Genomic DNA, 12,252 nt, shown 5'->3' on the forward strand with positions numbered 1-12,252 from the left:
TCGCTTGGCTCGACAGTGGTCAACGAGCGACCGGTCGCGCCGCTGCGCCGTGTCCTATCGATTTTAGACGCCATAACCAACGGAGCAAACTCGAGGATCGGGGCGAACGAGGACATTCGGGACAGGTTCGATCGAGAATGTCGATGTCGGCCGTGGAGACGAGTCAGGAGTAGGTTAAGCAAGCGGGCGGACGGGTAAACGAACGAGTGACTTGCGGTATGCTGATTCACGAAAGGGCACACGGAGCGTTGTTCTCGGTTAATATGCAACGAACGCATCGGGGACTGTGCAGCATGAGGTCTTCTACACCCCACGCCTCGTGCGCCGATCCGGCCGCTTCGAGAGGAGATGTATGTAGGCATATACCAACTACTATATAGTACCGACACGGGACCAGCCGAACCGACGCGCGACCAACCGAAAGGAAGTGGCCAGAAGGAAGAGGGCAGAGAGTAGCGCTTCGTCCCTTAAGATTGGAGCAGAACCGTTGCCGTTGCATCGCTATTGCCGCTGCGTCATTCTTCGCATGATTTGTACACGCGCAACACCGCCCTCGCGTGCCACGTTCTCCACGCACTCGACCAATGCCACTCCGCTCGGCGCATAGGTCGCGCTCATTCGTAAATATTTTAATACCGCGGGTCGAAAAAGCCATCCACGTACAAAGATAGAATGGACATGTTTCAACTCCCTTAGCACCAGACGTCCATGATTCGAATTTTCAAGAGAAACTCAATGACTTCCGAGATTCGAAGTTTTCAGCTGAAGTTCACCAAGGGAAGTGAAGTCACGCTCGAAGCTGTAATAGTCGTCTCGCGTCATTTTTCGCGCGTTCAAATTTTTAGCTAACCCAACGTCTCCGTTATGGCATGGATCGAACGGAACGGTATGGAATACGTATGATGAATTTTTAAGCAGCCTTCAGCCGTATAGAATTCACGATGCATCGCAGACAAGATGAATTCGCGGTAGTATAGCGAACGACTGCCAATAAAGCGACGGACACCGGCATCGAACGAACGCTTCGAATTTATGCTTGTAAATCTGCGGGAAATCTGGCAGCAATTTCAACCGAGATCTCGTTACATTCGTTACCACTAAACGGGACAACGAAATTTTCTTAGACCATCTTACATGATCGCGTGGTCGACGTTCGACACTTTCCGGGGAAAAGACCGATAAACGACCGATTTAGTGGATAATCGCGTGAAAAACGCGTCGGCGCGCAAAAACGAGAACAGTCCGTAAAGGGAAAGAAATCGCGAATTAAAAAGAACGTGAACGGAAATTTTCAAACGATTCGGACCCCCGTTCAGCGAGCTTATACCGTGATTTATGAATTATTTACACAATGAATTATTCATCGCCGGAAGATTGGTATACTCGCAACACTCGATCGTACCCGATATGCAGTTTGAAAAGGAGTTTGCATCGTAGCACGTTGTGCTCGCGCTCGCGCGTCAAACATTATATTTAAATGGCGTATCGTCTCCCTCGATAAAATAACCGACGAGCGTCGCGATCAACCGGCTTCGGATGAACGCGTCTACGACAATTCGAGGGAAAAGCATTTTCCGAAAACGGCTCGTACGGCTAAATTAATTTCACGCTCTAGACCAGATTCAGATTTATAAATCAGTCGCTCGGAAGTCGGAGCGTTTACGTCGATTTTTTTATATCCCCTGATTTTTGTAAATTTTAATGGAATAAATAATATTCTTAGACATTAACCTTTTAGTTACGACCGGTTTCGACGCAGTTTGCATATCATAAATGTACTGTCATTACGATTTGAGACTGATAGAATTTTCTACTATGCAATTACGTTACATTAGGCTATAAGAGTAATTATTAACAGAGAAGGAATTGTGCCGTTATAATGGCTTATCGTTCGAAAAGATGATATACACGAAAGCCGACGTATTGGTGTACAGTAGCTAAAGAGTTAAAGGATTTACTAGTTTCTTTGTGTTTTCTAGGTCAGGAAGTCCTTCTTATTGCTTTCGAATACGTTTCATAATCATTTCAGAAGCCAAAACATTAATTTCCCCAATTTTCCTTTTCTGGACTTAACCGCATCGGTTTCTGAGCGACTCAAATACTCGCAAATTGTAGCGCCCGCGACGCGAATTATTGAACTCGCACGTAACTAGGATACATCAGGCATTGAACAGATGGAAATGAACACGTGAAAATAACGCTGCCATCTTTGACGTACTTAACGTGCGCCTACGGCATTCGCATTCACATTCGCATTCGCATTCGCATTCGCATTCGCATTCGCATTCGTAGTCGGTCTCCCTAGGCATGTAACCGTCCCTGTTCCCTGTCCCTTTGATTTGATTCGAGAGTGTCTTTCGATTCGCGCTGCGATAATAATAGTGCGGAGCGTGAACAAAGTTCGTCCATCCAACTATTAATGCGCGTAATCATAGAGCCAGGGTCGTCGGTGTTAATAATGCGTTCTCGAATCTGTCAGACCGAGAAGGAACACCCACGCCGCGGACGGATAGTGCGTCGTCATCGTAACTAGCGTGCAACTAGAAAAACGTTTCTGTCGGTGTTGCCCCGCACTCGCTCGTTCCGCCTAGCACTTTTTATTCCGACCAATCACAGGCTCCGTCGCTGACAAAGGAACGCGCGCAATCGCTGCCGCGCGCGGCGTGCTCTCATTTATACGCGCATCGTGATAAATCGTTCTCCATCGTATAGATTATACGCGCGAACGCGATTTCCTTCGCGTGGAGAAGGAAAAAAAGAAAAAGGAAACCGACGCGCAAGCTAATCGAGTTAAATCGAAGCGAGCGATACGACCGTCAAACTGTCTGGAAAAGTACTGAACTCGAGAGCGAGCGCGGCTCGCGGGGGACGGGATCCTCGCGAATCAACGACATCGTGCTAGACGCGTGAAAAGGAAACGCGCTCGCGGATAAACAACGGCGGAAAACTTCGACGGTCTTGAATTCCTGGCGAACGAACCGCCTCGTGGGCCGCGGAAACTTATGTCGCTCGTGTCCGTCTATGAAATTTAGCGAAATGACCCGACTGTGACAACGGCGTTCACGCGAGCGATATAGTTTAGGGCCGATCGTTGCACAAAATGAAACGAAACGAAATGCGGCATGCCGTGCCGCGCCGCGCCGTCTCCGCGGCTCGCGCCGTATATCATAATTATCGTAAGCGAATCATCAGATGAATTCAACGGCGATATAGCGACAGCTTTATCGTTCGGTCTATTTATCGGGTCTCGGGGCAAATGGAAGAAGAAAGATGGATGAAAAGCCGCGACACGGAAAGCGGCCATGCTGTTCGCGGTAACGAAGCGTAGCGCGCAGGAGCGGGCTCGCCGAATCAATCCGACGAGGCCACACCCTCTGACCTAAAGCCATGTTATCGCGATAACCGCAGGAGAAAATGTCAGCCGCGCACCGTCCGCCATTTTTCCGAACCGTCAACTTTTCGACGAAGAACCCCTGAATTCTAACGATCGTTCGATTCGTTCGGTTTCTATCGACTCTAATTAACCGCGACTATTCGCGGACGCGTTCGAAAAGCGATCGCAATCGAACGATTCAACAATGAATTCTAGATTCCCACCGTACACGGATCAGCTTCGAGAAGGCGAGGAGGACACGCGTCGCTGAAACGCGAAGAGGAGCGGTATACACAAAGTTGTGCGAAAATAATGGTGTCCGTAGAACAGTGTTGTTCCCTGCTCGGCAAGCCGGTAATTTACTAAAACGACGGCGCGAGACGGGCGACGCCTGTGGCCCATCTCGCGCCAGAAACGCGCCAGCGACGCGACAAGAGAGAAGGGTAGGCAACAAGAACGAAAAGGGTCAGGGGGAGGAGGAGAAAGAGAATCAGAAAGGAAAGATGGAGATGAGGACGATGAAAGAGGAGCGTACGAGGAAGAAGGAGAAGAAGAAAGTTTCCAGACGAAGGCGCAAAGAAAGAAACGTAGAAGGCGTGGCAGAATCAAGGATTAAGTTCGGACGTAGATTCGACTCGCGATTTATGGCTCGGTACGTTTCCTCGCGGCGACACAGAAACGATTTGTCCCTTCGAAATCGACCGTTCGTTTTCCCCGAATGGAATCTTTTCGTTCCTCGAAACGCGACCGGGGAAGAAATCACCGAACGCCGCGCGGCGAAAGAGAAAATCGGAGGAACGAAAGGGGAGGAGGAAGGAGCATTTTCGATGCGATTAACGGTTGTTAATTAGTCACGCGCAAGCTCATCCTTGCGAGAAAAGTCGGGACATGTTCCTTTTAGAACGTGGACGAGGCGTGATGCTCGTGATCGGTGAGCGCCGCTGCGCCACGATGCGACAGAATAGAACGAATAGGGAACTGGTATTCCAAACGGTGACCTATATATCGAATAACTATCCATTTCGCAAGTTTGAACCGTTTGCGAGAACGACACGAGAATTTGCTCGAAGCACGAGACAAAGGAGTCGCGTCTATAAAGTCGTAAAGGAGGACGATAATGCCGCCCGAAGCGACCGGTACGGTTTATTTGAGAGACGATATAAGGGGAATAACGTCGTCGAACGGCCAATTGAACGGACGAGAAGCTCTGTCGCGCGTCGGATTTTTAGCAGAGTGAAACACCATCGAAAAGAGTACCGAAACGAACTCTGTTTTGTCCCGTGTCTCGTCTCGTCTCGTCTCGTCTCTGCTTCGTGCCGTTTCTCTTCTTTTCTCTTTTCTCTTTTCTCTTTTCTCCTGTTCCGTTCTCTTCCGTTGGCCGACGTTCGAGGGGGCTGTACTGCCGTGGACACGTAGATTCTATCTCGCCATTCAGCCGGCTAGGTAATAAAACTCTTGCGTCCATTATTTACTTGCATTATCGTTACTTTACGCCCACGCGGACGCGCCACGTATTTATGGCGAAATTATTCAGCATTATTTCGCGGATATGAATAAGATGGGAGATACGGCCCACCGATAGACGTATAGTTCGCGACATCGTTGAAAACGACAGGTGAGAAAAATTCTGTGAAATTGATCGTGCGTTTCGGAATCTCGGTGAACATCGATGGCCTGATTTCGCAGTCGGAACTGTTCGCGAATGTCCTCGAGTTTCGTCGAGTTCCCAGGTAAATAAAACGATCCGCCGCTTTCGAGCTACCGTTGTCTCGGCGTCGGAAAAGGGGGAAGCTGTTGCGAAGGAAAAACAGGTCGGGAAGAAGGAGGAGAGGAAGAGAAGGGAGGAGGAGTCGTATCGCGAGAGAACGAATTACTTTCCACGGGAGTATCATTGTTCCCTCTACACATTTCGTAACTAGATTGGCATTTGTGATGCAAGTCGAGCTACACTGACCTTTAAACAACTTTCTTTAGGCTACGCGTGACTTGATCTCAGAACTTGGCTTCTCGGTTGCCTCGTTCACCCAGTTGATACCAGATGCTAGGAGCCGCGCGAGCTACGGCTACGTGCCAGCTTTTGCTGCGATTTCCGATATCCGCCGACCTCTATGCTACCATGTACGACGCTAGTTTTCACGCGAGATCGTCCATGACGCGAAACCGATTCAACGAAACGTCGAACCCAGCTCGAAGTACTTATACGCCACACTTATAGTCGCATCGCGCGAAAGCACGGCGAACTGTTACCGCGCCCCGCGACGCTGACCTCACGTACGCCGCGTTACCGTTACGACGACAAATTGCCTGCGTCCAAATTATTCTTTCGCGTACCCTTTAAACGTCGCGAGACAATCGTCCCGCCGCGACCAAGAAAATGACTTTGAAGAAATGGCCGGCTCGCTTCGGGACGGCTCGGTTCGGCGAGGCGCGCGATTTCACCCTAACTACAGGGCACGGAAATTTATGCGCGCAGACCGACCGCGCTCGTACACACGGGACGCGTGCATCGTAAATATGAAAGGCGAAGACGAGGTCGACGCGAAGCTCGAGCCCCCCGATTCTGCGCGGAGGTGCGGTTTTTCGAAATTTCGGTGAATCGGAAATTCGTTTAATCGATCGCGTTAAACGTGCCAATGTTCGCGCGACACATCGTTATCGCCGAATCTCGAACGAGCAGCGCCGCAAACGCTGCGTTACGGCGACAACACGGCGATGCGCGGTATCCGTGTCAGACGCGAACACGTCGGATGACAATAGTCGTCGGGGCAGTGACTTTCAGGGCAGAAAATTACTTAATGAATATGGACATGCAACGCATTATGGCATATTAAAAGGCACGTGCGCGCGTGGGCACATCTTCGGTCTTTCGTGCCCTCCCACCGGGCAGTTTGACAGCCGACAGTTTGCGTTACCTTAGTCAGCGCGAGCGCGTGCCGAACCACCGGGTCCTGCTTTCATCGACCGTCCCGTAAACAGCCGAAGGGTCGGGAGATCGTGCGGTGGCCCCGCGATATCGTTTCACGATGTTTGCCCACGAAAAAAGGGAACCCCGCACGGCCACCGGACCCTACTTTCCGACGTAATTGAATTCTCTTCGACACGAATTCCCTGTCAACGGTCCGTCACCCTATTAACCGACACGTCGCGCCGTTCGGTTAGCTTTCCCGTATACGTGGGCCGTCGGTTCGCGATGAATCGCGAATGCTTTAGGCTGTCCGACAGGCCTTTTTGCGGGCGAGAGCAGCCACGAGCGGAGCGTTCAGCAAAGTCACGGGCATATGTTTCTGAAGCGATGAAATTCACTTGGTGTCTGTGCGTTAACACTAAAACTACCAGACATATCAAAATGAACCGTACCTGATTTCTTCTTTTCGTGGTAAAAAGATAACAGACAACTCTGAGAAATTATTATAGAAATTGATGTAGCAATAGGTAAACTTGATTGAAAATTAAGTAATGCCTCAATAGATGCACTCTTCGAGTTTCTATAATTTAGTATACAAATATAGAGTTTCAGTATACAACCTACCGAGGAGTTAGAATGACTTATTTCCAATTTTCTATGGAAATTAGAACAATACGTTCCTTGAGATTCGAAGGATCTAGTTTTGCATCTGTACGAATACACAAATTTCATTTAGAATCATTCGCTAAAACGCCGTCATAGTTTAGATACTTAGAAAATGAAAATTCTGAAGTGAGTCAATTCGACCTGTCCGGTTAGTGTTAAGACAGACGATCGTTGCTCGTGCTTACAAAATAATACACAAAGCAGCCACCGTTGTCTGCCCCGCGGACAGGACTCCGCCCGCCTGCTTCAGACGCTTTATCGCGTGCAGAATATCTAGGACGAGCGTCGCGTCGTCTAAAAAACTTAATTTCGCTGTCCTGAAAACGGCGTAACTCTCCGAATCGAACGTTGCGGTGCGTGTCTCGCGCGTCGAGCGGCATCATCATTAACCCGTGTAAATTAAACGCTCCGGCCGCAGAGTTTCCAGCGACCCCGAGCTTTTTGCGGGCCCGACCGATCCATTGTCGTACCCTATTAAATTCCCAGGTGGAGCGATCGGACGATTCGTCGTCTCGCTCGTTCCCTGTGATCACGATCGCCGCTGCTCCGCGCACGATGATCGACGATCACGCTCGCTAGCAGGAGAAGGAAGATTATCGTTATCGAGCCGTGGTAGTTACGCAATGACGCGCATGAGTCACTGAAAAGTCGATCCGGGGTGATCCCTGTGGCGAAACCGGGATCACTCTTGCCAACGACGTGCCGCATTAGCGTGATTACACGCTTCGCTCGCAGACCAGTCAGCTGGTAGCGCGTCAAACTTCCGTGCTACCTGGCCATCCCCTTGGTAATTTGCACCTGGTGCTTTGATTCTATCTGTTCTCTCCGGCGTAATCCCGATAATAGTACACCCGCTCCCGTCCGTCCGTCCGACCGACAGGAACCGGAACATCACGACTCGTACCGTTTCTCCATCCTCCGAGTTCTACCTAGGTTTTCCTGACGACCGTGCCACGGAACGAAAACTTCGTTCCGATAGTTCGATGCAGTTTTATCGGTTGAAGGGAGAATCGAAGGACCGAAGGGAGCTGCGATAAAACGTAATCGTGGCGTATCGTTCGGGCCAAAAACGTCACGAGAACTCGTGTCGCGGGGGGGGGGTTCTCGTGTTGACGGAGGTAATAGCGCGGCTGTTCCGGTCGAAGGATCGTTACACACGTATCTAGAAACCCCCGTAAAGTCGTCTGCCCCCTGCTAATGCACTTTTAATTAATTAAACGAGTCGATGGGGCGGCCAGCCCCCAGCTTGTTTCTTCGGACTCTGGCTCTCGTGCCGACCTCGCGTGCCGTCCGTCCGACAGCCGCCCTCGGCCTCCCTCCGCCGCCCTACTCCGCGCCGTCGCGCGGCCACGCCGCCACACCGCGCCAACTATGGGTGCAAACTCATCCCTCCGGAGGTAATCTCTCTCGCACTCTCCCCCCCGCTACGTTGGGGTCACCCATCCCTCGCTTCCTATTCCCCAAGCTTCGCGCTCTTTATTCCTTTCCTCGTTCGTCCCCGGCCGAGAACGATCGATCGTCCTTTTTCAGCCTATTTCTAGCTGTCCTCTTGCTCACGATACCCTCCCTAACTCTCGTCTAAAAGCTTTTAGCCGACAAACGATAGAATCCGACCCGAATACCGTGGATTCGCCTTTCCGTCTTTTTTATCGGTTCCATCGACTTCCGGACGGTCGTCGCCGCGCGGCCGATCGCCGTCGGTACGAACCCGAAAACCGGAGGATTCCTTTCCTCCGCCAACAGAGGAAACCGTTTTTCCTCCGAGTCACGGCGGCAAGCTCGCTCCGACGTTTCGTTACGAAACACGCCGCTCCGGACAACTCGGAAACGATCGCGGAACACAGATAAGCCAAATAAGAGGCAAAACTCACGGTCCATTAACGCGAATCCGTGTTTTAATACATAGCTTTCCTATACCCACTAGTTTACGGCTACCGCATTCATAGCTATTACGATTATTGCTACCGTAAGTCTATAAACCGGTTATTAAAGTTAATTATATGCGTTTATAGTTAATTAACTGCCGCGATTTCATCCTATTCGTAGATCATTCGTCTGTCGCAACGCGAGTCGCCTCATCGTCCGAGCGACCGTCTTTTTTGCGAGTCGCTCCAACGTTTTATTATCGCACTCCTACTACTCCCGTTAGTAGCCTACATAATTTTTCCGATTGTTGCCAGTTTTTCCATGGAAGAACGCATTATCCCCCCGAAGCGGTCGTGCGGATCGATTACGGACAGCGTAGGAGATACATACCTCGGCATGGGAGAATCGTCGCGGCAGTCGTCCACGAAAACGAGGCGTAGTAACGACGAAACGGGGGCGTTTAACGAATATAATGCACTGCGGTGGAAGCGATCCGCGACCGCGACCGCAGCTGCGGTTGCGGCCGCGGCCGCAGCCGCAACGGTATTTACGAGGTACGAAAGCAACGGGTTCGACCGAGAGTCTCGTTAATTGAATGGTTTATGGTCTCGGCTAAATATTCGAATTTTTGTATTCAATTAGGCACGGGTTGCCGGGGGCGGTGTCTCGAAAAGCGCGTCCGCACGCGGTAGGGAGGGTTGCTCCGGGCTGCGAGATGCGAGACGATTAGAATGAATGGCCGCCATAAATCAGCGGGCTCGTTGGAGCTGGCGCGCGAAGGCGCGTGATTCGAGGAGAGGACGCGTTTCGCTTTCGGGTTCGGGTTCAAGCTGGGGCCCCGGTGATCGAGTTCAGGTTCGGGTTCGGGTTCAGCTCCGGGACCGGGACGCGGGGCTCGCGTACAAATTTTGTCGTCCTACGGCTACCTGAGCACCGATTTTCAATCTGGATCCCCTGTCCTGTCCTACCCCTCCCACCCTAGAACCTTTTGCGAATCGCCTGCTCGCGGACCACTCTCGTTTGCTCCGTTTCCTCGGACCGTCGCTAATCTGCCCACTCGCCTCGGATGCGACAACAGCCCATCCGTGTAATCCTGATCCACTGGTTTCTCGGTTCCATTCGTGCACGTAGTCGTATCCGCGTCTGTATTCGTATTCGCAGCATCGGAGCCGATCCACAGGTAAACCACAGCCGAACCTAGCCCCGCAGCGCGCTTCTGCTCGTGTCCACCGAAAATAAACGAGCCACGCCAGCATCGCATCGTTCCGGTCAACTGTGTTCTCGTTACCCTACTCGCTCTCGCCTTGAACCGTGTTCATCGGGATCTAATTAACGCGACTGCTTCAATCGATTCTACTGAAAATTGGCCCCGCGTGAATCCTTGCTTCCCAATGAAACTCTTCTCTGAATAGACGATGAATCTCATTCGTTAATATAATATTGACGTCAAGTAAACTAGTGCTCGCCCCATTTCGGTCGACGGATTTCACGGCGACACGCGTTTCGCGTCACGCGCGGTATCGGCTCGTTACACGATCGGCGTGCGCGAACCCAAGAATTCCCGCGACTGATTATCAGCGTCTGGATTCGGTGTCGAGACGAACCGGTTGGAAGGAGGAACCTTCGTCGAAAGCGATAGTCGCATTCTGGATCGGTGCGTACCGGTTGTAAAATCGCGCAAGCGAGTCGGTCGCGCGTCCCACTCGTCCTACGAAACCGTCTCTGCCGACGGGAGCTTTCCTCCGGTACTTGGACCACGCGAGTCGTGCGTCCTATAGGTTTAGTTCTCTTCCGATGGATTCTTTCGTCCCAGAGAACCGTTGTCGCTCCAACATCGGCGTCTCCGGAACGGGTGCGATTGCAAATTTCCTGCGACACGAAGAATTCGATGATATCTCGAAAAGACGGAGATCGTGTCTCGCATGACGACGCCGAGAACGTCATCCCGCGACGACTTACGTCAAGCTGTGTATTCATCGGTATAAATTGTTCGCTTCATCCCTTCATCGATCGCGTTTCCCATCATCGAATCCTTGCCGCGAACAGCGGAACGCCTACCGGACGTTCGATCATCCGGGCCACAGTGTGCCAGCCCGGATGGTGTTTCAGCCGAAGGCCGACGCTGTCCGCTCCGCGCGTTTAGAAATGACGCTGAGGTGTTCGCCGATCATACGCTTCCCGTGCGCGTGCCTCGGGGCGACTAAAATCGCACGCTTCGATGAAACCATTATTCGCCGACTCGGTAATTAACCCAAATAGTGCCGCAAACATTTCATTAGCTTACATCTAGTCCGAGAATGCACGCGACCGCTTTGTCGGGAAACATCGACGATGACACCGAAACGAGTAGTTGCGTTGGTATGCGCTCTTCGCAGCGCGTTATGTAGATAAACCATTGTCGAGTCTGGTTTCCGGACACCTCGTCTCGATCCTCCACGAGTCCAGATTTCGCGATTATTCGAGAAACATCCGGAACATCGGAGTTATCAGTTGCGTTCCGAATTTTCGCGAGAGTACAGTTTTTCGAGTCGATCGAAAGACAGGGAAATGGTGTTTGCGCGGAACGAGTGCTCCCCGCAGCTCTATTGGGTACAGGCTGCGAGAATCGTCGCTATTAATGGTTCCTAACGAGCAGATAGTAATTCCATTGCGATTAGCCTGTCGCGCTTTGTGCGACTGGAATGTTTGAGCAAGTGCGTGGGCGTGAACCGTGGTCGGGGATGACGATTGTTCGGAGGCAGCCAGGTATACTATCGTGCGTGTGCACGGACACGCGCGCGCGAGCACGCGAGCACGCGACGCGTACACGAGGAACGGACGAAACGAAAACTCGGCTCCTCCACTCAGCGGTGAGCATGTTTCCTGATGGGGTCATCAGCGCGAATTAACATACTGGGTGGACTCGTATGACACGCACACGTGCGCGTCTCTACCAACGTTTCCATCTGACTCATTCTGCCTTTCTCTTTTCGTCCTGATCCTCTTCCTCCTTCTCGTTCTCTTCTATTCCCTTCCCTTTCTTCTCGTTTCGTTTCGTTTTATTTCACCTCCTCCCTTGTGATTCGGCATTTTCCTGTTACCGGTTCGTTTCCCGCGACTCACCGAGGAACGGACAGAAGGAAAAACCGATCGATGAGTGGAACGCAAGGGAATCGGTCGTGATCTGCCATCGAGAAACTCGCATGTTCGCGTTTCAAGCTCAAGATTCCTACGGTGGCCGTGTGTCGTGAACCATGGAACAGTGACGAGAAGAATAGCGAGACATTCGCTGTATCCGTTTAAAAGTATGACAAATCCACGGTTGTCCGTAGTCGGGGAAACTGCCGAGATCTTTCGCGCGATCCTCTCGTCCCGACGTGCCGACCGAAGGAAAGCGCGGATTTAGCGGAACCTGTCATCACTCTGGTCAAACGTCACTTCGCGATCTTTAACCCGTCGGCCA

General features: G+C 51.5%; 1 protein-coding gene across 3 annotated transcripts in view; it reads right to left on the minus strand.

The window, feature by feature from the left end:
* Positions 1 to 12,252, minus strand: part of LOC116430439 (uncharacterized) — a 42,341-nt gene that overhangs the window by 10,157 nt on the left and 19,932 nt on the right. The window lies entirely within an intron of this gene.

The sequence above is a fragment of the Nomia melanderi genome, chromosome 7 (genome assembly GCF_051020985.1).
Source record: "Nomia melanderi isolate GNS246 chromosome 7, iyNomMela1, whole genome shotgun sequence".
In the NCBI taxonomy this organism is placed as follows: domain Eukaryota; kingdom Metazoa; phylum Arthropoda; class Insecta; order Hymenoptera; family Halictidae; genus Nomia; species Nomia melanderi.